The sequence below is a fragment of the Ornithorhynchus anatinus genome, chromosome X3 (assembly GCF_004115215.2).
Source record: "Ornithorhynchus anatinus isolate Pmale09 chromosome X3, mOrnAna1.pri.v4, whole genome shotgun sequence".
NCBI lineage: Eukaryota > Metazoa > Chordata > Mammalia > Monotremata > Ornithorhynchidae > Ornithorhynchus > Ornithorhynchus anatinus.
Window position 1 is genome coordinate 13,675,831 of NC_041751.1, and position 25,724 is coordinate 13,701,554.

The 25,724-nt window shown below is 39.4% G+C and overlaps 1 protein-coding gene across 2 annotated transcripts in view; it reads right to left on the bottom strand.

Moving 5' to 3' along the window:
- Positions 1-25,724, bottom strand: part of CDH18 (cadherin 18) — a 450,368-nt gene that overhangs the window by 294,756 nt on the left and 129,888 nt on the right. For both annotated transcript variants that reach the window (XM_029053976.2, XM_007655498.3), the window contains one exon: positions 18,123-18,213. The gene's annotated coding sequence lies outside the window, so the exon portion shown is untranslated. The remainder of the gene's footprint in view (positions 1-18,122; positions 18,214-25,724) is intronic.

A 25,724-nucleotide genomic window follows, 5' to 3' on the forward strand; every position in this document is an offset into this window, starting at 1 on the left:
CCCCAAGTGCTTAGTACAGACATCTGCACACATTCGGCACTCGACACATACTGCTCTTAGACCAATAGTCGGCAGAGCCTCCTGGCAACCTCCTGAGACAAGGTGGTAATAATGTATGCCTAACAAATGCTACACTGAAGACCAAAACCCACAGATACAGTCTGGACCGCATAAACTCTCCAGAGGCATGTTTGGAGTATCTGTTACATAGGTGTCCCTGGGCATAGACAAAGGGGCAATGTGGATCCATTAACACCAGTTTGGTTCTTTTGAGAGGGTCAGTAGATAGAGGTGGAGGTTCTTTCTGCAATGTCCAGGTAATTTATTCATAGAGGAAGTCCTGAATTTGACATTTCTTTTCTTTCACACCCGCAGGACGCCCCCTGATATTTTGGTGCATCAGAGCTCTCTATACATGACCTTGGAATGAGGGGAAAACAGTGGAGGAAGAGAAGGTGGGTACAGAAATAGCATCTTAATCATCTTTCCTTCAGCATGCTTTAAAAATGCACTGCTAGAGAATTTCTTCTCACTGGGCACGATGAAGAAAAGTAGTTCATTCAGAAATAACTCAGGATGCTTTTTTACCGCAAGCTCTATAAATACTTCAGGTTGACAGTAATTTGATTTCAAACGTGTAACATTGGCCCACTTAGGAATAAAACAGATGCTGAATTGTGTGTTATAACAAATCAAAATAGTTCACTAAGATCACGGGGTCTCAACCGCCAATCGTGAACATCATATTATAATAGTCCAGCACTTGAAATAAGTCCAACTTACTAACTTTAGCATAGCTTTTTTTTCTACGCCCTTAACAAAGGACAGGGAAATCGGAAGTCATTCACTGCATGCCCAGATTATAAAGATAAATGGCTTACACATCACAGGTTATTAAAATAAAAATTATTTTGGGTCAGCTACAAGACAGTAGCTCTTCATAAAAACAGTGAAATGCAGATCAGAAGGCCATCATCTGGATAATCACAAATGATTCTCAAGTCCTTAAGGGCAGGGATCATATCTATCCCCTCTAATGTACATTCCAGTGCTCCCTCCACACCCATTAGGAACTCATAAAATACTGTTAATAGATTGCCACCCAACTGGGTGGTCAAAAAACCACTCATCAATTATGAAGCACTTACTGTGTGCAAACCACTACTCTATGCTTGGAAGCATGCAATGGAGTAGTGAGATACCACAATCAAGAAGCTAGAACATTTCTTTTGATAAAATGGAACTGCATACACACTCGCTCTCTCTCTCTCAAAATAATCATTTCTGCCCACAGAACTTTGGAGAGCACTTTTGCCTTAAAGGTAGATGCTATGCGGGAAGGCAGCAATAAAAGAGACTACTTTCAAGATGTGTATATCAGCTTTAATCATGAGTTCTAAACCTTAAGGCATACCTCTGCCTTCAATTAATTCTAATGCGCTTCTCCTTTCATAATTAGAAAAGAAGAGGAATACCATCTTTGAAAAACCCACTTTGCTCTAAAAGACCTATTTCACAGTACATTTGGGAACATTTGCTTTCTCCCCCCTCCCCCCCCACATCCTCTAGATTGGCACATAAATGTCTCAAAACTAGACAGGCAATTGCTCTCCACACCTTCAAAGTCTTATTAAAAGCACATCTCTTCCAAGAGGTCTTCCCTAACTAAGCCTCACTTCTCCTACCTTCTCCTCCCTTTCTGTCACCCTAGCACTGGGATTTGTGCACATCAGCAATTTATTTTAATGTCTGTCTCCCCCCTCTAGACTGTTAAGCACTTTGGGACAGGGAACCTGCTTATGAAATCTTTCATATCATACTCTCCCAAGCACTTAGTACACTGCTAAACACAGTGAGCATTCAGTAAATACGACTGATTGATTGTTGATGGCTGATAAATATTCTGATGTATTTTTCAGTAAATAATAATAATGATAATAATAGTTGTGGTATTTGTCAGGTGTTTAATATGTGCCACAGTCATTGTACTAAGTCTTGGGATAGATACCAGCTAATTACAGTCCCTGTCTCACTTGGGACTTACAGTCTTACTCCCCATTTTTCAGATGAGGAAAATGAGGCCCAGGAAATTTACGTGACTTGCCCCAGGTCAAACAGCTGGCAAGTGGTGAAGCTGGGGTAAGAACCCAGTTCCTCTGACTCCCAGGCTCATGCTCTTTCCACTAGGCCACGATGCTTCTCTAAGAGGATTTAACTAACCCAATATTTCCCTCCTATTCAAGAGACATCGTAGTGGATTGGAAGGAGAACTGCTTCCTAGCATCATTTTTTGTTCTTTTATCCCATTCTCGTGAAGAGCACTTAAAATATCTTTCCATTTTTGTCCCTCATGTGGTAATTTCAATTCATTTTCATCCAATCTATCATATTTATTGAGTACTCACTATCTGCAGAGCACCGAACTAAGCACCAGAATTAGCAGATACATACCCTGGCCATAACACACTCACAGTCTAGAGAAGGAGGTAGATATTAATAATAAAAAAGTAATTTATAATACATAAAGATATGAAATAATCAAGTCGGACAACTTCCTGTCCCACGATGGGGCTCACATTCTAAAAGGAAGGGAAATCAGCTTTTCAATCCCCATTTTACAGATGAAAAAAAGTGAAGCTCAGTCAAATGACTTGTCCAATGTCACAAAACTGGCAAGTAGTAGAGCCAAGATTAGTACTCAGATCCCCTGACTCCCAGACCTTTACTCTTCCAACTAGACCATGCTGCTTTTTTATGTCACTAGCATGTCAAAATACTAAGGATGGTCTTTAATAAATGCTGACGATGAATGAAGCACTGTGTTAAGCACTAAGGCAAATACAAGACAATCAGACAGGACATAATCCCAGTCCCTCATGGAGCTCTTATTTCACAATCACTATCCAAGGAGGTGTTCAACGCAACTGGTATCAAAGGAAGAAGAAGACGGGTTTTTAATGGTAACAATGCAGAGGCTCTGTGTTTTCTATTGGACTAAATTCTTTCTCCTCAGTTTCTGAGTTTGCCCTCTTGGCCACAACTGACATCAACACATGCCTCTTCCAAAAGCAAGTTATTCTAAAATAATTTGCTATAGTGATACAAGACTGTACCACAAATAAAAAAGAGTGAGAGGAAGAAAAAGAGATGATGTAACAGTATGTTTGTTTGCACAATATCTGACTCTAGAATGAATTTTTAGGAAAATATTTCTCCCATTCAGCCCAGAACAAATTGTCTTTCTACTCTAGCACTCCTCACTGTGTTACACATACATACTTGAACTGATTTGAGGGGCCAGCATATAACTCCATGTGTTTTTCATTCTCTGGTATCCTCTCTTGCTTTTTTTTTTTCCCCTTCTCTCTTCGGGAATAAAGGAAAACTTAATGCCCAAAATGAGTTCACTTGTGATTTGAAAATATATTCAGGCTTTTCCCTCCAAAAATAACTTGGAGAATTAAGAGCATCCTTTGTCATTATCCTTTGAAGATAATACCGAGAAAGGACTAAAGACAAATGCAAGAATAAAATGAGTCAAGGAATCGTTGTCCTAGGGGAAGTTAAACTTTAATAGAAGTCAGGAATATTCTTGCTTGCTATATAACCTTCCACCTTCCAGAATCTCATTATATATGACTGTTTGGTACCACTGGATGATAAATACTCTAAGTAGATGGTACAGTCATCATAGATCTGAAACATACAGCCATAAAAATGTTGGGCAGAAAATGACTTTATAGGACTTCAATTTTACCCGAATAATATCAGATTGATGCCATACCACATAGTCCTGTATACACACACACACACAACACACATGCACATAATTTTCCTTACTTTCTTACACCACCTAATAGCCGCATCCAAGTTTTAATGTAATAAACATTAAGTGGAGCAACTGTGTGAATGAATCCAGTATCTTCATATACTCTAGGTCTATTGAGACTGTTCAGGAAAAGAACAACCGATCTATTCTTAACATGTCCCTTATCCCCAAACTATATTCATAATTAGATACCCATCATCAGTGGTCTCTTCTAAGAATATGAGGTACAGATAGACCCAGTTATAGTAACATTTCAAATCATTCAGAGATAACTCCTGAAATGAGGGATTCAAAATGGATCATTTCATTGATTCATAGGAAAAAAAGTAAGACTCCTATCTTTAGACTTGGCATATAAATCATAATTTTTCAAAAAGTTTTAAGCTTCAAAGGGTGACATTCACCAAAATGCTTGGTGAAACTATTTTAAAATGCCATCACAGCTCCTATTTTCTTTGTTATATTTATCTCAGTCTTCCTGTCCCAGATTTTGACATTGCACTAAGGAATATGGTTCCTCCCATAGCCTTAGGGTAGAAATGATTATGATTCCATGAATTGTCAAACTTCACTTCATAACAAATGGGCTGGAGCTTGCACTCAACGGGAGTCCCCTAGAAAATGCCCACTTGGCATAGTGACAGTGGGCAAGAAGGAGTTAGAAAACGTTAAGCCTTGACTGATTCTGGTGCCCAAACAACGTAATTCATTTCCTTGTCACTTGTTTCTAAGCCTGATGGGCACTTCCCACTGCCCTGAGAAATAACAGTGGGTAAATACAAATGCAAGGTTTGTCTGCAATTCAGGAAGGACTCCTGTCACAATAATTTTGTTGACATTTACTGCAATCAACCACCTCTCCTACTGTATGTATGCACACATCAACACTTTTCAGCAGGGAAATGGAGAATTTATGTTTGATTTCTTTGCAGAACATTTCTAAGAAACTTAGCATTTTATCTCTGCACCTGAACTTGCTTTCAAGAGGCTCTATGATGAGTGGCTCAGTAACCTATAGTTGGTTGGTATTTGCGGGGAATGTGTCTGTTATATTGTAGTCTCGCAAGGACTCAGTACAGTGCTCTGCACACAGTTAAGAGCTCAGTAAATATGTCAGTTGGCTAGTGTTTCTTTGCAAGTCTGTGCTATTAAATTCATATTCTATTAATAATTTATAGTTTTAAATAATAAAAAGTCAGTTAATGAAATAATAACAATAATAATAATAATAATAATGTTGGTATTTAAGCGCTTACTATGTGCCGAGCACTGTTCTAAGCACTGGGGGAGATACAGGGTAATCAGGTTGTCCCACATGAGGCTCATAGTCTCACATCCCCATTTTCCAGATGAGGTAACTGAGGCACAGAGAAGTGAAGTGACTTGCCCACAGTCACACAGCTGACAAGTGGCAGAGCCGGAATTCAAACTCATGACCTCTGACTCCCAAGCCCAGGCTCTTTCCACTGAGCCACGCTGCTTCTCTTATACACTGTGCATTCCATACTTAGAAAGCATGGACACGCACAAAACGGAGAAGACCATTTGTCATATCAGTTAGTAACTACTGGAGTTCCTGGAAATAAAGAAGGTCACAAATATATACTTAAATATTGTATTTTATTATAATCAATTACTTAAGAACCCTGGTATCGTCAGCTAAGGCATAAAAAAAAGTGAATGAAAAAATACTGCTCACTGAAACCTGACCAGATAATGGGCTTACGATTAGTCATTAGGATTTATTGGTAGAAAAGTCTAAGCTTCTTGAAGGAGGGAATTATATCTACTATTGTATTGTATTTATCATCGTAAGTGCTGTACAGGGTTTTGCACAGAGTAGTTTATAAATCCTAAAGATTGAAATGGATTGGAGAATGACCGAAACAGAAGAACAAAACAACTGTAATGAAACACTTTGCCACCAGCCTAACTTTAAACCTAACTCTTCCATCCACCATATTCTTGGAGCCACAAAAAGACAATCCATCTTTTACCTAATCGTTAAATATGATGTAACCCTTACCTTATCCAATACAGGAATATAAACTGATGCATTTGCACATGAACACTACCAATTTTGATCCATGGAGATGGAAACATAAGGCCTATTTTGAGACTAAGCATATAGGACACAGTAGCCTAGTATCAACAGATAACCAGATGTGCTGATTTACACTGATGGCCAGAAATACGTAAGATTGCAAAGATGCTACATAAATCCCCAAAACATTCTACACCAGTTTTCAGCAGCTATAAAACAAGGTATATGAATCTCCCTACCAAAGAGTTCCAGAAAAGTTTCATGGACAAACTCCATACAAAAGAAAATTGATGTCAACTTACATCCTGCCCACAACACCGAAAAAGCCCATTAAAATATTATCAGTGGAGAATAAAGGAGGGTGTGGCTCATACTCTGATAGAAATAGAACACGGTCTATTTAGAGCTAACCTCAGGGACGTATTCTACTTCCAACTGTAAAAGCAGTAGACTTTAGTTGATTTAACATGGGTTTTACCTCTGCATCTGAAGATAAAATTCACTCCTGATAAATCTGAAATGCTATTTCAACCATACCATTTTAATTTTTATTGCCTAGCCTTTCGAGAATGCACAATAGCTAAGCCTTTAATGTCAAATACGGAGAGCAAATTGAATTAGGAATCAGTCATTTTTTGAGCTTGTATTGGGTGCAGAACACTGTACTAAGCCTGTAGCCCCAACTATCGATAAACTAACTGGAGCTAAAATGAAGTATTCTTATTTTTCCTTTCAGCAATCCTGTGATTTGATTAAAGGAAAACAAAAGTAAATGAAGGCACTTGGTGTAAAATTTTAGATATTGATAGGAATTAAAAACATGGCCATGCTTAAATTTGAGTCCTTTATATTCAAGATTTTACCACTCTCACTTCTGACATACTTTAGGTTTGCTTAATTAGACCTAAAGTTCTTTAGTCAATAGAAAATGGGAATAATTTTTGAAGACATGCTCTTATGACCATGACAAAAAGAAAAATCAGGAAACTGATTAATTCAAATTCTGAACTCCATGGAAAGGAACCTTTATGAAGGCTTGACATCCGATAACTAAGTAGACACTCCCTGCTCTCGACTGTAAGCTTCGGGGCAGGAAATGTGCCTACCAACTATGTTGTACTGTACTCTCTCTCAAGTACTTGGAGCAGTGCTTTGCACACAGTGATCACTCATTCCTTTAGTCTAGGAATTAAATCCTCCTTTAAAATACATTATCCCGAGTGTTAGTACAGTGATTTGTATACAGTACATGTTCAATAATGACTACTAATTCATCAGGAAATTGAAAAAATTGATTTCCCAAGCATTGGTTATATGGGTAATCAGTTTGGGGAATGATGACAAAATCATTAATAACTGTATACTCCTTCCAGCCATTCCCAAACCATGTGCCCAGTCTTTTGTGAGGAAGTATTTTCCATGTTGTGCTTATGTTTCTGAGTTAAAGTTTTAGGAATATAAAAACCTTCCATCCACAAAGCGTTTTGGGTCTGAAAAAATTGAATGTGCCCCAAAAGCGTTTTAGCTTATTGTACTACCAGCTTTTATTCTGTTTTCCCAAGAACAGTTCAGGATGGTCTTAAAATGACCAATTCATATTTCCCGAGTGTCATTTTCCTCAAGATGCACATATTTTCAAACCTAAGCCTCCAGATAGATGGGATCTTGTCTTTTAGAGTGGGATGTTACTCATTTACATTTAGTGAAGACAATGTACCTCAGTACCCGCGGTCCTACTCACAGTTTCCTGTTAGTTTTCACTGGTCAGTGGGCAGGACTACCTAACACTAGCAATAACTCTTTTGCAGTTTTCCTCTCTGCTCCTGTTCTATCCTGTCACTCTTGATTGTTATTTGCATCTGCCTCCTATTTTACAGCATTCTCTGGGCATCAATGTTAGTCCTACTTTTGTCACAGGAAATATAGTTGTTTAGGAGGTGAACAAATCTCCTTTGAAACTGATCGGTATTTTTTCCACTCAGCTGACAGCGGGGTCACGTCTCTGAAGTCTGAGGCCATGCTGCCTTTGCCCCATGTCTCTCTGATGTGACGTTTAAGCCCAATCGGTTCAGTGGAACTTATTTTCATTTCAACAGTCTTTCTTGATGTCCAAATTTACTGAAATGAAGCATGGGGTTGGGTTTAAAGGGAGAACTATTTGGGAGCACAGTGATCTGTTCACTTATGTTCAACAAGGAAATTCCAAGAATTAGAACGCTTTTGAAAATGTCTGACTGCTTGTGAAGGGTTCCTAAGGAAGCAGAGTGCTGTGGAGGGGAGGAGTGAACTGTCTCTGATACTGTTTTTGCATCTCCTCCAGTGCTTTAGTACAGGGTTGGCTAACATGATGATAAAAATAATCATATTATAATAAGGGTATTAAGTACTGGCTCTGTAGATACAAGATAATCAGGCCGGATATGTCCCTCCCCCACATGAGGCTAACAGTTTATTGGCTCCCCATTTTACAGATGAAGAAACTAAGGCCCAGAAAAATAGATTCTTGCCTTGTATTGTCCTCTGACAATAGTAGGACTAACTTTGATGCCCGGAGAATGCTGTAAAATAGGAGGCAGATGCAAATAACAAGCAAGAGTGACAGGATAGAACAGGAGCAGAGAGGAAAACTGCAAAAGAGTTATTGCTAGTGCTAGGTAGTCCTGCCCATTGAGCAGTGGAAACAAAACAAGAAACTGTGCATAGAACCTCAAATGAGAAGATTTTAGTCTTGAAGATACATCGAGGTGTAAAGTATCATTAAATAGAGCAACATACCGAAAATCCTCTTTGGGAGTCCTTTAGTTATTTTGAAATGATTGTAGATTTCTAATGGAAAAATCAGCCCTTCTTTATAACAAGAATGCTTTTCTTATACAGAATATATTCCCATGTGTAAAATCGTGAATTCTTGCTCTTGGTGTCTTCCTTTGCCTAACACCACACCACCCACTCCCTCCCTAATGTCTCCCAGAGTATTTCTAACAAAGAGAAGCACTTCACTGAACACCTACAGATGACCAGAATCCAAATTCATAATGTCAATCAATAGAAAGTAAGTGTTGCTGTTTGTCCACGACAGTTCACTAGAGAGTAATGATGATATATAATAGGTTGGACATGTTTATAAGTAGAAAAATCAGCTCCTCAATGAACTGTTTGCTCCTTGAGGGCAAGGACTACTTCTCCCAACTCTACTGTATTCTCCCAATAATTTGGAACAGAGCTCTACACAATATAAGCATTCAACAAATACCATTGACTCATTAGTAAAATATAGATCTGTTCTGAAGCAAAATCATTTCATATTTCTACAACATCCTAGAATTTCATTACAGCTAAGTTATTTTAATAGTAGATAAGTTGCTGCATTATGTACCTTATATGGCAGGAGAGTCTCTGTGGCAACACTGGTAAAAAATAAGAAATCATGATTCTTGTAACAGTTATAAATAAAATGTGGTTCAATAGTATTGGAAGGTAAAGGGGCAAAATAATGTACTTCCTTCTATACTGTCTGCAAACTAAACATCACTTTGCATGGTCCACAAAATTATCACATGTTGAGGTTTTAGTTCAATGCATATGGGGCTGAGAGTTCCAGTTTGGAAAGTTAAAATATTGAGGCATCATACCAAAAATTCTGATTTTTCAGTTTTTGATATGGTGTAACTATTGAAAAGATGACATTATTTTAATATAAAGAATCACTTTTATGACTGCATGTTTTTTTTAAATGTCCTAATGTACTTAATGTAATTAAGAGCAAAAGAATAATATAAAAACATCAGCAAACTAATGCTGGCCTACTCGAACCATTTTCACTTTGCTTCTTGATGTGATTTTTGCTTCATTTACAGTGCAATTAACATGTCACACTCCTGATTGGCATTTTATAGTAAAATTACTGTCATTTTAAAGAAAATATTTTGATTCACCAGCATCAAAGCAACGCTCACTGCTTCCCACCGCCACTAGGCAAGGCACACTAGATCAAAGTAACACTCCTTTTTTTTCCAGAAGAAAAGAAACTTGGATTTCTCACTAGGTAGACAGTCATTCCTTTACACACTCTCCCTTAGCAATGAAAAATAAAACCTATTTTTACAGGCTAGTTTGTATCCAAGCCAACCTATCCCAAATGATCCGTAATAACCCAATATCAAAAATACCATCGTACTGAACGTAAGAAAACATTGGAGAAATAAAAAGTCTTGGATTATTGGAAGAAGAAGAGTGATCTAATGGAAAAAGCTTGGGACTGGGACTCAGGAAACTTGGATTCTGATCCAACTCCATGATTTACTAGCTGTGTGATCTTAAGCAAGTTAAAAACCGTTCGACTCCTCAGTTTCCTCATCTGTAAAATGAGAATAAAGGACCAGTTCTTCCTCCCTCTTGGTCTTTGAGGTCCTTGTGGGATAGGGGCTGTGTCCGACATGATTATCTTTTATCTACTTCAGTGCTCAGTGCAATGCCGCGTGACCCAGTAGCAAGAGCACAGGCCTACGAGTCAAAAGACCTGAATTTTAATTACAGCCCTGCCATTTTGTGTGCTGTGTTACCTTAGGATAGCCACTTAACTTCTCTGTGTCTTCGATGCCTCATCTATATGACTGTGAGCCCTTCGTGGGACAGAGACTGTGTCCAACCCAACTTCCTTGCATCTATCTATTCCACTGTTTAGTACAGTGCCTGGCACAAAGTAAATTCCATAAAAATTACTTGGCATATACACATAATATAATTATTACTAAGTATAATGCTATTAATAATAACATTATAAAGAAATGGAAAATACCTATCTTTGTTTATTGTCTGTACATTCGATCGCTTAAAGCTTTGTAGGTCAAAGACAAAGCTGACAGAAACAGCCTGGAAATATCAACGAAACCAAAATTTAGAAGGCCACAGATTGAGTAGTCAGTGCAGATATGAATGCTGGTCATGGTCCAGTTGATTGGAACATAGGCTTCAAGATGTAAAAGGGCCAAGAGACGGAGACCTAAGGCAGAAGACACATCCACCTCCACCTCTGAACTAAATTCTGCATTGTCACAGTGAGGTCCCTGGAAAAGCTCCTCAGTGTTAAAGTGGCAAGAGCACAGGCCTGGGAATTAGAAGGACCTGGGTTCCAATCCTGACTCTGACACTTATCTGTGTGACCTTGGGCAAATCATGTCACTTCTCTGGGCCTCAGTTTCCTCATCTGGACAATGGACATTAAGACTGTGATCCCTACATGGGCCAGGGCCAGTGGCCACTCAATTATCTTGCATCTATCCCAGCTTAGCTTAGTTAGCACAGTGCTTGGCACAATGGAAGTGCTTAACAAATACTATGATTATTATCATTGTTTCTACTATTATTATTATTACTCGATTGATTTCTTTCAGACTCGGAAGGCATTAGCAGTGCACCCTGCGGGAGTACTTCTCACCTTTCCCCTTCCCACCTGACGTGAGGTGGTTGTCTTTGCTGAGAAGCAGCGTGGCTCAGTGGAAAGAGCACGGGCTTTGGAGTCAGAGGTCATGAGTTCGAATCCCAGCTCTGCCACTCGTCAGCTGTGTGACTGTGGGCGAGTCGCTTCACTTCTCTGTGCCTCAGTAACCTCATCTGTAAAATGGGGATTAAGACTGTGAGCCCCACGTGGGACAACCTGATTCCCCTGTGTCTACCCCAGCGCTTAGAACAGTGCTCTGCACATAGTAAGCGCTTAACAAATACCAACATTATTATTATTATTATGAGAACAGCAGCCACAGGGAAGGATAGCAAAATCCAGTTGGTCTGATCACCGATCCTCTCAATGAATTACGGCATTGATTAAGCATTTGGTCTGGACTAAGAGCTGTAGTAGATACAACCTTATCAGAACACACACAGTCCCTTTCTTCCCAAGGGCTCACAATCTATCTAATTACAAATCAATCATATTTACTGAGCGCTTATTGTGTGAGGAACACTGTACTAAGCACTTGGGAGAGTATAACAACGGAAATGGTGGACACATTCTCTGCCCACCACGTGCTTTGCAATTTCACAGATGAGGAAATGGAAGCCCAAAGAGGTTAGGTTATCTGCCAAAGGTCACATAGCAGGCCAGTGGCAGAGCTGGAACTTGAACTGGGGGTTCTTGATGGTCGGTGCGTTCTCCTTCCACTGGGCGACATGGCCTTTCCATTGCAGCTAGTATGGAGGACAGAGCAGCTGGCTGGTCTCTTACATTTTAGACTGTGGGGGTGACCAACAGAGAGACCAGGGAAACGGCCAGCGAGGTTTACTAAGTTCCCAATGGAAGAACTGTGCACCGGGAGGCCCCTCCTTCGGCATGCTCCTGTCACATCTCTATTAACTGCTTCCTTGCTGGGTCATTGTTAGGCTTGTCCTGGGGGCATCATCATCATCGGTATTTATGGAGCACTTACTTTGTGCAAAATATGGTACTAAGAGCTTAGAATTATGCAGTGACACAGAAGAATAGCTATTCCCCTTCTCTTCTCCCCTCCCAGATTTTCTACCTGCCCCCAAGGAAGTTAGGGGATAGAGGGGAGGAGGATAAATGTTAAACCTGCATAAGATGAAAGCACATTGTGAATTTTCTCTCTACTTCATTATTTCAAAGTAAGCACTGATCAGTGTTTTTGGATTCTTTTATGCTGCACCAATATTTCTTTTTTTCCTCACTTCTATTGGAAACAGTTCTCCCTAGAATTTCTTTCCTGAAGATATCAGGTAATAAAGTCCCATCTGAGCTGTAGATAAGTACAGTGCAAAGATTTTCTTTTCTGCTGAGATTTCTAGTTCTTTTTTTTTTCGTCCTCCAATTGCTCTTTCCTTTATGAGATTTACTGTAGATGTTGATTTTTCACCTGCATGTATTTTTTTCTTCAGTCACATCTACAAGTGTGCAATTACTATCCTGGGAAATGACTCCGGGTAGGATCAATCTTTGCTGGAGTGGCCCAGATTCTCTTTTTGAGAAAAGCATAATGAATTAATTGTATTTCAGGTTTATTTTTCATGATTTGTTTATCCCACATGTGTACTACATTAATTGGCTTCATTTAGACAGAGGCTGAAGTGTGAATAGCCAGTAGACATTATGTATATTTTTAAAAAAAAACTTGCAGCAAAGCAGTACATTACACCACCTTGCAGATACTCATTGCCACAAAGAACGTGAAGGTACAATTAACCGATCAACCACTGATATTTATTGAGCTCTTACTATGTGCAGAACACTATTAAGTGCTTGGGAGAGTACAGTATAACAGAAATAGCAGTCACATTCCCTGCCCATAACGAACAAGGCCAAGGTAAGAGGCATATATACCCCACAGTGGAACAGTGATGCACCTCATAACTTCTACGGATTTCTTCTCCACCAAAAAGTTCAATATTTCCCTCCTTTCCAACATGGCAGGAGAACTTAAACAGAGGAAGGCTGTGAGGAGAATTTAGGAGATGGAGCTGGCTTTTTCACATCATCGTAATCCTTGAATCCATGCTGTTCTGTAGTTATTTTATCCCGATCCTCTAAACCTCTCCTCCACTATCCCCATTTGAGAAACATTTTCGTCAGCCCATTTACCAAAAGCTGGCATGTCTTCAAGTCAGAATCAAAAGCTTGACATATACGTGACAAAAACAAGTGTTTAAACATGCTTTTTTCCATAATTATCTGAATAAAATGTAATTCTTAAAAGTTATAGGTTACCTTTGTTTTTACAAAGTCATGAAGTAAATAGCTGAATAAATTTAGGCAATAATGGTGAATGTTTTCATAGCTTACATAAGCTGTGGTTCACTAATTAACATGACATGATAACCCACAGGGAAAACTTCAGTTGACTACAGATTTATAAGATTTTTGATTTATATCATTCTCTCTCTCTCTCTCTCTCTCACACACACACACACACACATATATCACTACAACAGATCTAGCCTGGGATTCAGAAGGGCCTGGCTTCTAATCCTGCCTCCACCACATCTATTTTGCAACCTTGGGAAATCAATTCACTTCTCTCAGAGTCAGTTACCTCATCTGTAAAATGGGGATTAAGAGTGTGAGCCCCACGAGGAACACGGACTGTGTCCAATCTGATTAGTTTCTATCTACCCCAGTACTTAGTACTGTGCTTGACACATTGTAAATGTTTACAGATACCATAAAAAAGAGACAGTGAAAAGTAAATACATGATTACAAAATGCTTCTTTAGATCAGCAAAACATCGGGGACGTCTGGTCAGTCTGAGGAAGCTTACTCAGAGGCTGGCAAACACATAACTGAAGAACAACACTATTATAAAATGTCCTGAATGCTGTTACCCAGAGGGTATAATGACTGATTATTAAAGGATAAACAAGGAGGTAGAAAAACGACTCAGGAATGTGAATGTGTCATTCAGGAGATGAAAAGGAGACTCTAGAATTAAGTGTTTGATCTGGGAGACTCAGCCAGAATGTGATATCAGCAGGGTATCAAAATTCAGAGGAAGCCAGTGGAATGCATGGAAACTGGTGTCTTAAACTTTTCTACATTTACGGGATCCACCACAGATGCCACATTTGTCTTCCCAGTGGTTCTAGCCAAGGCAACTCTGCATAAGTCACAGCATCGAGTGGGAAGTCATCACCAACACCCAGGCCACGTTCGCCACGCTGCTGTTTTGTAGGGTGTGAGGAAAATGAACAGATTATCCAACCAGTGACTCTAGGCAGAACTGAAGTAGGATAACTCTTTCTTCACTGATACTGTACTAAATACTGGGGTAGATGCAAGCAAATAAGATTGGACACTGTCATTGCACAACATGGGGCTCACAATCTAAATCAGGGGGAGGAGGCTTTGAATGCCATTTTACAAATGAGGTAACAGACACAACAGACAAGTGGCAAAACTGGAATTATAACCAGGTCCCCCGATTCCCAGGCCCAGGCTCTTTCCACTTGGCCTTGAGGCATCTTTACTTGCCTATCATGCCCTTTGAAGACCCATTCAGTTCTATGTAGACATATCTTTGGCATCATAATTTACAAAACAAATGTTCTATTGTCTTGTAACATATACTTCACTCTCAGTGAAGTGTACAGAGCTATAACTATAGTCTTCTCTTTGTCCTCTGCTTATTCACCTTCCAAATCCTTAAAATGCCCATTCTCATTCACACTATAGTTATTTGATTCCACCCTAATTGATACCTTCCACAAATCTCTATTTTCTCCAGTTGGTTGACAATCTGAAAAATGATTCATTGTCAAAATGGCTACATAATCAGAACTTGTACAATTACCTATATGTCAAAGTGGAATAATTTTCTATGTGTTTTTCAGTATTTCCAATGCACCTCTTGTGAAGTACCCATCCCAGTGCTTAGTACACTCTGAGGCACATAGTAACTTAAATATCACAATTAACATCATTAATATGTATCAAAATAATTTCCTATATTTTAGCTTATCACATCTTCTTTTTGTGGTTTCAGGAGAAAGAGGGAAACAAACAAAAAAAACAACAACAAAAAAAGGCCACAAAAGTATCTTTTCCCAGTTGCAAAATGTTTCCCTTCCAATAAAAACAGTGCAGCTGGCTCCAAGCCTGCAGGGCAAGGATCAGAAGAAATCCCTTTGCCATGCTATGCTTCACTTCTTTTCCACAAAAATGAAGCCTGGGAAAAGTATAAAAATGAGTCTGTCTGAGAACCCATGAGTTGGATTCTCAATTTGCCAGGGAGTTGACCGGTTTCTCTCATTCCTTCCCCAGACGACTGGTTCAGAATGTTGCTTTACGTAACACTCTCGTCCCCCTCCCCTCTCTCCGCCCAACACACCCAGGCACACCTTCGGCAAACTTGGTTACCTTAATAAACAACAAACCAAGAAGGAAGTTCGACATATTCACGGAAATTTTGGAAGGTACATTAGACTAAGTTGAACTAGCAGGTCTGTTTTTTATGTCTAACACTAATTTAAAGGATTTGAAATCTCCAGGGGTTGAAATACAACTCAGAGAGACACAAATAAGTAGGTTGATATCAATCAGTGGTATTTGAGTGCTTACTGTACTAAGCACGTGGGAGAGTATAATACCACAGAATTAGTAGACACAGTCCCTACCGACAACGAGCAGCATGGCCTAGTGGAAAGAGCACGGGTCTGGCAGTCAGACGACTTGGGTTCTACTCCCCTTTCGCCACGTGTCTGCTGTGTGACCTTGGGCAAATGACGTAACCTATCTGTGCCTCAGTTTTCTCATCTGGAGAATGGGGACTGATCCTACTTCCTCCTCCTAAGACAGAGTCCCATGTGGAACAGGGATGGTGTCCAACCTGGTTAACTTGTATCTATCCCAGCACTTAGTAAAATCTTAACAAGTACCAAAATTATTATTAAAATCACTTTTAAGCTTACAGTCTAGGTGTCTTTGTGGTTTCAATGAAAGGTTGAACAGAAATACGAAGTTGGAGAGGCAGTGAAGAGGGAAAACCGATGTGAAAGAAAACCGATGTGAAAAACTTGGGTAAGGATGTTGGTAGAGAAAAGGGGAAGAAGAGACCACACATGTAGAAAGTAAACTCCTTGTGGGCAGGGATGGCATCTACCAGCTCTGTTACATTGTGCACTGTATAGTACAATGGTCTGCATTCAGTAAGTGCCCAATACATACCGTCAGTTGACTGATGAGGGAACAGAGTATATGCCTGCCCTTTCAAAAGAGATTGAATGCTAATTTTGTTCTTCTATTTTCCTGATTATAAAATGCTTTCAAGTGACTCCTTACCTGGGAAAAGCTTGATGGCTACTCAGTATGCATTGGGTTTGCTGACTGGTAAAATCAGTTTAGTACATTTGAGAACAAATAACATTGAGATTACTAAATTCTCTCTCAGCCTTTCAGGATCTGTTTTGGCACAGTATGGAAGTCCTGCCCAGGCGATCGACAGGACACTTATTAACAACTCTTAAACTTGTCCAAACCAGAGATTCAAAGGTCCACCCTTGGGTCTTTCTATTGTTTCTTTTTTCATTCTAGAAAATGTTTTTCCTCAAACATCTGTCCTCACAAATCCTGAGACAAAACCCAGCTCCCTTACTATTAATCAACTGCCACACTGCCTATGCTTTTCCTATTCATTTTTCCTCCTTTCAATTGATTTGCCTCTTACAATTAAACTATCCTTAGGTGCAAGGGATAAATTATATTTTTTTTAGGTAGGTTTCCTCTGAAAGGCCATTTTTCCCAGTTCTCTTCAAATGATGATGCATCTCTGGGATCGATAATCCTGTTCTAATGCCATAAAACAAAACCGAAGAATTCATTGGGAAGGATTGGTAAAACTCATAAAAATCACATCTATACCAAAGAAATGGGAACATTTCAAAGAGTAATTATAATGGCAATTTTTGTACTCCAAATATTTCTCTGAACCATTGCTTTTATACTCATGAAAATAAATACCATTAGTATCATATGTACACTTAGATATAGACGTATTGCAATGAACTGGAATGTTTTCCCAAAAATGGAATGTTTTCCCATAAACTTTCTTAAGTTTACCCCAACAAAGCAGTATCAAAGGACTTTCCCTGTTTCATGATATTTACAAAGAGTGTGACTATCAGGAGCAGTTTTATAATTTATGAACAGCAGCAAATGTTGAGATAAATAAAACAAAAGCTGCCTAAGACAAAGAAAGCATAACTCCATATTCTAAAGTGATCTTATGAATGCTGTTGTGTCAAAAAAGAAGCAAACCTGGGCATTTTAAGATAACACATTTTGCCCCACTACTCCAGGGAATTGGAAGTGCAGAGGACAAGACCAAGGCTTGGGTAGAGAGAATATGGACAATATGGCAGTCACACACAAAGCCACATCAAGGGCATAAAGGAGGACCAATGGAAAAGATTTTCTATTACACTATGCGTGAAAATAATACGGAAAGTCTCCCTTATACGGAAACGGCTTTTAAGTTCAGCTCCTGAAAATACAGAGTTTGCATGTACCCCTGCTACCAGGCTGTTTTGTACCCGGATGGGAAGTTCAAATAAGCCCATCGAACAAAAATGTGTGTCATAAGAGTGAGAGTTTTGGGAAGGATGATTATTCTCTTTTCTCTCTCATTAAGTATTTGCCTACTATGCTGATTCATGTTTATGAGAATCTGATCTCTTCCTTCCAGTGTTTTTAGGCCATCAATCTCCAACATTTACCTCAGTAACAGGAAATCCAATAAACCGATTACCTTATGAATATCGGCAGGCGAGTCTGGGAGAATCTACTTAGCGTTGCTCTACTCGGGGCAGAATCTCTTTTGTCTTAAATTGCCGGATACTCTGTAGGAAAATGACAATTCATTTAATCAAAAACATGAAATAGGATACCACAACCTGAATACAGTGATGAAAAAACTTCTCACAGAGTTTTGAGGTTATCATTTCCAGATCTCTTACTGTAATGACTATTTTAGATCATAAAAAGATGCAGCACAGCCTAGTTGGGTCGGAGGACCTGGGTTCCACATGTGGTGGATCACGCTGTCCGAGCAATTGTTGCGTTCTACTTCCCCAGTCACACTCACTAAACACAATAGAATAAATGAATGAATGAAAGAGTGGGTACTTGTTCAAACAAGGAGACCTGAGGTAAAAAAGATACTTAGCCACTTTGGGAAGGGCTGGGACATTAGTCAGGAGGGTCCAGACTGCAGTATTTCTCTCTTTTGGGTCTCTTTCCCTCCTCAAAGCTAAGAAGAAAAGAGTCTCTCTGGGAAAAGAAAGGACCTTCCGCTCCATGTGCACTGCTCTTTTTTTTAATTCCTTGAACCAGTTGTTTATGAGAAATGCTTCTTCTCAGATTTGGACTTTCATTATCACTGATTTCTCATATCCCAAACTTGTACTGTTGTGATCATAGCCCTTATTTTGAAATATGAGTCTACAAACCTTTTCCTTTAATGGATACAAGCAAAAATAAATTATTGTAGATTATACGGAATATGCAAGTAAATGCATGTCATGTTATTTAAAATGTGCATCTATATTTTAAATGGGTCAAAGTGGACACATTTAGAAAGATGGTCTAGAATATGTCTCCTGTATATTGACTTCCTACCCACCTACATTGATACCCAAAAATTAGATTTTGCTTTCAAACTGCTCCAAAATCACTTTTAGAAGGGGAAAAAAAATCCATGTTTATAACTGATTCACTAAATAAAAAGATTACAGAGAACATCATTTCAATCCACTGAAATTTGAGAATGTTTGCTCTCTGAATAAATTTAGGAATATATATGAGGGTGAAACTTGCTATAGCTTTGACAATGGGCCCAATAGAAATTATGTTCCTTCATGCAACTCACTGAAAACCTCATAGAATTAAACCTTGCAACTGATAGTGTGGGTTGAAAGCCATCAGACCACTGTATCAGCAGAGCTGAAGCCCTAACATTTATCAGTCATTATTTTATTTATTTGCAAACTTTAGGGGAAGATTCACCTACCAGTTCACCAAATTAAAGGATTATAACATGGACCGTGACAATCTACAGTGCAGGTCTATATTTCAACATTAACTGGTGACCAGTGTTATAACGTAAACTGAAGAAATCAGGCTTGGATATACTTTTTTTCACAGTTTGAGTCATTTTTTCCTCAATACTTTCCTCCTCATTTCTATATACTTGTTCTCTTCTATTCGTACCACATTGGATCCTCTTAAATATTAGATGAACCATATCCCTCTTTTTCAAAAGCAAATAAAAACCTAAAATTGAATTTTTTTTTTTAAAAAAACAATAGCTAAATGATAACATGGAGTTTTGAGGTTCTCATTTCTAGGTCTCTCCATAGTGACAGTTCTAGACCATCAAGAGATTCAATTCAATCATGTTTATTGAGTGCTTTCTTTGTGCAAAGAGTAGCATGGCCTAGTGGAGTCAGAGGACTTGGAATCAAATCCCAACTTTGCCACTTGACTGCAGTGTGACCTTGTGTAAATCAGTACCTTTTTGCCTCCATTTCCTCATCTGTAAAATGGGGATAAATCCTCTTCCTACTTAGTTATGGAACAGGGACTGTGTCCAACCTGATTATGTTGTGTCTATCACAGCACTGAGAACAGTGCTTGGCAAGTAGTAAGCACTTGGGAAATATCATTTGAAATAGAAAAAAATAATGAAAATCTAAACATCAGCATCATCAAAAAACAAATCAACTCATGAAACTGTTGGTCTCATTTCTCATGCATGGGCTCCAGGTGAAAGTGCAGGTGAGTTGAAATGACACCCCCCCATTTTTGGTCAGAGATTCTCATATCTGGCCAATTTCCCAATATCAACTACTTTATAGGTGTCTTTATGAAGTAAATCTTCCTTTTTTTAAGTCTACTAAGCAGTCCAAGTGAAGAGAGGGTGGGGCTAGGATGAAAAGCAGGGTGGATCAGTGTCTTGCCCAGGTTTTCTGTTGGGCTTCATGGCCAAGCAAGAGAAAAGCTGGCAGGAGGTTCTCTTCTTTGTCCTCTGGGTGAGACCTGGTACCGCAAACTCAGCAGGCAGCTTTCCTACCGACTGGACCTCAGTAGACAGATTTCCCCCAAATTAGGTCCTGCCGGATGGAAGCAATCAGAGAAGTGGGTAGGAGGGGCACCACAGTTTTAATTGAAGAAATCCAAACAAGAAGTCCTTCCCTTGTCAAGGCAGTCTATAAAACAGCTGTAAATATATTGTTTATTCTCTAAGTTCTTCCATGGCACAGAAGGGCTGAATGAAAGTTGGGGGAATAAAAGGTGAGGAAATTGGGAATCATCAATGGAGGTCGCCTGGGGGAGATGTGATTTCCGAGGGCCTTGAGAAATGGGGAGAACTGCAGTGTGTCAAATATAAGTGGAGAGGGAATGGCAGGAATGGGAGAGGGTGTGGGGAAGAGGTTGACAGTGGGAAAGATGAGAACGAGGCCCAGTGAATGCCTCATTATTCTGATAATCCTGAACATTTAATAAGGAACACAAAGGCCAAATGCTTTGGAGAGTCATTTTCTCTATATAATACAATTAGTTCCCTAATGAATAAATAATCCTTTGATCTGCGTTACAAGGTGCCGCTCAGTCCTTAAAGCAAGGGTCATTTGTGAACTAATTTTATGATCATCCTGAAATGACACCATTGGTGAATGGTGATAAAGAGAAAATCATAAATTGGTAAAGAATCCTATTAGCCACTATCACCATTAGCTAATGAGAATGGATAATTACATGCTTAAATTCCAGTGATTTAGTGGCAGGCACATAAATACATGTCAAAAAGAAACAGAGCAATAAGGAAGACTTGACCCTCTCCTTGCATCCTTTGACAAGGTAAGCAGGGACTCCTTTCATCAGTGGAAGAGACTCCATTCATCAGTGGAAGTTCACACTGTAGAAACTGCTTGACATCCATTATAAATTACCCTGTAATTCATAGAAAACTTGGTGCTGATGTGGAAAACAGCACTGGTTCCACAGAAAGTTGAGTTAAACTTGGGGAACAAAGTCTCATTTCAAAAGTTGACAAGCCACAAGCAATCTTGGTATGACGAGAAAAGCAAAAGCTAACAAAGTAATTAAAAAAAATACAAAAATCCTAAGTGAAATCATGGTGACACTGGAAAAAAAATGTAATTAGAAGCCTGAATTCTGTGGAAGAAGGGCAATAAAGTTTGGCCTTCGATAGACTGAGGCTGTCATAATCCAGTAGCATACAAGGTCAGCTGGGTTCGAAATGTACACCTGTGTGTCATGAGCTGTCAATTCGCTCAGTCAATTTCATTTACTGAAAGCTTACTGTGTGCAGAACACTCTGCAAAGCACTTGTGAGTATAGACTATAACAATACAACAGACATATTTCCTACTCACAGCCAATTTAGAATCTAGATGCAGAGAAACCGGAAAACAGTTCTAGGTGTACTCTTTTGTATCTGAAATTGTCCTTGAAAATACAACTCCCTCTATTCTGTAAGCTTCTTGTGAGCAGCGATCGTCTATGTCTACTCTTTTGTACTATGCACTCTCAAAAGCTTAGTACAGTGTTCCTTGTGCATACAGGAAGCAGCATCGCTTAGTGGATAGAGCACAGAACTGGAAGTCACAAGGACTTTCGTCCTAATCCTAGCTCTGCCGCTTGTCTACTGTGTCACTTTGGGAGAGTTATTTCACTTCTTTGTGCCTCAGTTGCTTCATCCATAAAATGGGGATTAAGACAGTGAACGCCATATGGGACATGGACTGTGTACAACCTGATTAGTTTGTAGCTACCCTGATGTTTAGTACAGTGCCTGGCAAAGAGTTAGCCCTTAATGAATACCACTGATTGATTCTGTCCCCAGTGCACAAAGATGAAAGGAAACGTAAAAATCCAATCCCATGAAGCTGAGGGTAATTTGAACAAGATTTACAGCACGCAATCTTACTTCTCTCACAGGTCCTTGGACTAGAAGAGGGTCCTTTTCAACTCACAGGACTTGGAGGGGTTTTTTTTAAATGAAAAGGAACCTGTAAGCACAGTGCTTAAGTTCTCTATTACAAGTTATAGAAATTGCAAGTACAAGGAATTGGCACAGAAAAAGCGAGTCCTATGGCTACATACAAGTAATATAATTTGCAGATAGTAATAATGATTATAATAATAATAATTATGATATTTGTTAAGCACCTACTATGTGCCAAACACTTGTCTAAGAGCTGGGGTAGATACAAAGTAATCAGGTTGGCCCACGTGGGGCTCACAGTCTTAATCCCCACATTGCAGATGAGGTAACTGAGGCCCAGAGAAGTTAAGTGACTTGCCCAAGGCCACACAGGAGACAAAGGGCACAGCCATGATTAGATCAGAGTCAGACCTTGAAATTTCTCTAACAGACCAAGAACTTGAAGCCTGCCATTTTAGATAATGCTCCTTGTGTTAGTGGAAATAAATATACTGACACTTTCCTAGACATGGAAAATAGAAAAATTGTCTATACACATTCACAAGTAAATCTTGGGAACCCCTGATTAGGCACTGTTAAATCACAGAGTACAGCTTATCATTAAGTATTGAATAGTAATGCCTTCTATGGATTTCGTCTCAAAAACTCATGATATACAGCATATCCGCCTGCATTCTCTTGCTTTGGAAAGAAGGTTAAAATATACTGCAGAAATAACCTCACTTTATCATGGACTTATGAATACACAACCTCGTCCTACAGACTTATGTGCCCTTTCCATGCCAGAAAAAGATTTATTAACTCTATTTTACAACTGTCAAGGGAGCACAAGCTTTAATGTTTCTTTCTCCTTTAGTTTCTGAAGATCAAATAAGTGGAAGTAACAATGTAAACATGGCTGGAATGAAGGGAGGGGAAGTTGATTCTGAATTGATCTTTCCAATCCTACAAGAATTAGACCTGTAGCATCATCTTCAAATGTTAAAGAAAACTATACATAGATATGCAAGTGTATATACATATATGTGTGCAAGTCTATATGTGCAGGTATGTCCATCTTTTGGAAGATGGCTAGCAATTTCCCATATTTTGTTTCCTTAAGTTTTCATTTGGTTAATTAAAATAGCCAAATTGATTTATCTATTCATCGAACAGTTCTCATTTTCCAGGGTGATGCAATCAATGACATTGATTCATTTATTGAGTGCTTACTGTGTGCAGAACACTGCACTTGGCAATTGGGAGAGTACAATATAAAAAAGTCAGTGGAGACATTCCCTATCCACTAAGTGCTTACAGTCTAGAGGAGAGAGACAGGCATTAAAATAAATTACCGCTGGGCACCTAAGTGCTATGGGGCTGAGGGTGTTGGATAGAGCATGGGCCTGAGACTCAGAAGAACCTGGGTTCTAATCCCGGCTCTACCTCTTGTCTGCGGTGTGACCTTGGGCAAGTCACTTCAATTCTCATTAACTTCCCTGAGCTACAGTTACCTCATCTGCCAAATGGCGATTAAGACTGTGAGTCCCAAACGCGACAGGGATTATGTCCAATTTAATTTTCTTATATCTGCCCTAGTGCTTAGAACAGTGCCTAGCCCACAGTAAGCACTTGAGAAAACAGCAATTAGTATTCTTATCATTATTATGTGCTTAATGTGTACAGATCTAAGTGCATAGGTGATGCAGAAATGAAAGAGAGTAGAGGGATTGAGGGCTTCACAGGGGAAGGCCTTTTGGAGAAGATGCAATTTTAGTAAAGCTTTGAAGGGGGAGAGAATGGTGGTGTCATATATGAAGGAGGAGGGAGTTCCAGGTCAGTGGGAGTATAAAATGAATTTAAACCAGGGCTAGAATTCAGAATCCTGCCTCACAGTCTAGTGTTATTTCAGACCACACAGAAACACTAAAATCGACTGAGTTGCCTAGATAAGAGCAAGGAAGGATAGTACATAGATACATTCTTAAAAGGATTTGAAAGACAATGGATATTTAGGCACAAATAAACCCTGAGAAGCAGCAGCAAAGGACAGGAAAAAGTGAGCAAAGGCTACGCATTGGATCACTGCCTCAACCTAGCCCCAAGTATAACATTATGTGGAATGAATCCAAGATTGCAGCTGGATTTTGGAAGGATCAATAATCAAAATACTTGAGCCACTGACAAGTCTTTAGCTACAACAGAATTCCATAGGATGTGATCAATCTCCTCATATCAAATCCATAAAATCCCCCTTAAAATGCCCCCACTGGACAGTTGCGCTTCCTCTCCTTTCAGGCTCTCCCTTGTATGGTACTGAATCCTCAATCCCAAGCTCAATCAACCAAGGATATTTATTGAGCCCTACTCGTACAGCACTGTAATCTGCCAGCCTCAATACCAGCATGAAAGACAGAGCAGATGCAAACAGTTGTCCAAAAAAATTCAAACTTTTTTTTTTTTGTAAGGTATTCGTTAAACGCTTACTACTGTGTGCCAGTCACTATACTAAGTGCTGGGATAAATGCACAGTCCCTGTCCCACATGGGGCTCACAGACAATCTCCATTTTACAGATGAGTTAACTGAGGCACAGAGAAGTTACCCAAGGTCGTACAACAGACAAGTGGCAGAGCCAGGAGTTGAACCTGACTCTCAGGCCTGTGCTCTACCCACTAGGTCACACCGCTTCGCCCGCCAACATGGGCGGGTTGTGATAGATCAATAATTATAATACTACTTTCCCCCCCTTCACAGCTTTATTGAGGATGCATTTGCTCCAAGAGGCCTTCCCAGAATAATTCCCTCCTTTCCTCTTCTCCCTCTCCCTTCTGCATTACACTGACTTGCTCTCTGTTTATCCTCCCCCACAGCCCCATAGCACTTTAGTATATATCTATCATTCATTTGAGGTCTCCCCTCTACAATGTCAGCTAGTTGTGGGCAGGGAATGAGTCTGTTTATTGTTGTATTGTACTCTCCCAAGTGCACAGTACAGTGTTCTGCAGCCAGGAAGCGCTCAATAAATACGATTTGAATGAATGAATGAACAATAATAGTAATAATTATAACGGCGGTTTTAGTTAAGCACTTACATGTTGAACACTGTATTTATCTGTGGAGTAGATAATGACAGTTCTGGGCACAACTGTAAGTGCTTAACACATACCATTATTATTATTAATCAGGTCCAATTCTGTCTCTGTTCCCCATGGGACTCCCATTCCACTGGTTGTGACAGACTCTGAGACACAAGGAGCCTGAACGCCTCTTCTGTAGTCAGAGTACACACCTGATGGTTTTTCTTTAGTTTTTGCATTTGGCCTTGTAGTTTATATTGCTTTAGCATTTTTCTCCAACTTTCTTTGTGTCTAGCTCAAATCTCTTCAGTCTCCTCACATTT